Source organism: Meleagris gallopavo, chromosome 12 (genome assembly GCF_905368555.1).
Source record: "Meleagris gallopavo chromosome 12, MGAL_WU_HG_1.1, whole genome shotgun sequence".
In the NCBI taxonomy this organism is placed as follows: Eukaryota; Metazoa; Chordata; class Aves; order Galliformes; family Phasianidae; genus Meleagris; species Meleagris gallopavo.
The window spans coordinates 19,247,229-19,247,573 of NC_139415.1; the positions used below are offsets into that span (position 1 = coordinate 19,247,229).

General features: G+C 82.3%; 1 protein-coding gene across 2 annotated transcripts in view; it reads right to left on the reverse strand.

Annotated features, from left to right (window-relative positions):
- The window catches only part of CTDSPL2 (CTD small phosphatase like 2), a 35,290-nt gene extending 35,025 nt beyond the window's left edge, over positions 1-265 (reverse strand). Inside the window, exon 1 of one of the 2 annotated variants that reach the window (XM_085233933.1) lies at positions 81-265. The gene's annotated coding sequence lies outside the window, so the exon portion shown is untranslated. The remainder of the gene's footprint in view (positions 1-80) is intronic. The other variant, XM_085233932.1, reaches the window with a different exon arrangement.
- Positions 266-345: the final 80 nt, after the last annotated feature.

Below are 345 nucleotides of genomic sequence, written 5' to 3' on the forward strand. Positions count from 1 at the left end.
CGCGCTCCGGAGCGGCCGCCCCGCGCCGCCCACCCGATCCCGGGCTGGGACCCCGCCGCCGCCGCCGCCGCGTCACTCACCTGCGGCGCGGGGAGCCGGGCGGGCCCCGCCGGACGAGTCCCCGGCGGGCGGGCGGTGCGGGCCGGGCCGGGCCGTGCGGGCGGTGCTGTGTTTACACCGCCGCCGGGGCTCGGCGCTCCGCGGCCGCTCAGCAGCCAGTCGCCATTTCCCGCCTACCGACCTGCTACACCGCACGGAGGGACCCGGATGGGGAGAGGGGCCGCCGCGCAGGCGCAGCCCGGCCGGGGGAGGAGGAGGAGGAGGAGGAGGCGGGGGGCCCGGGCA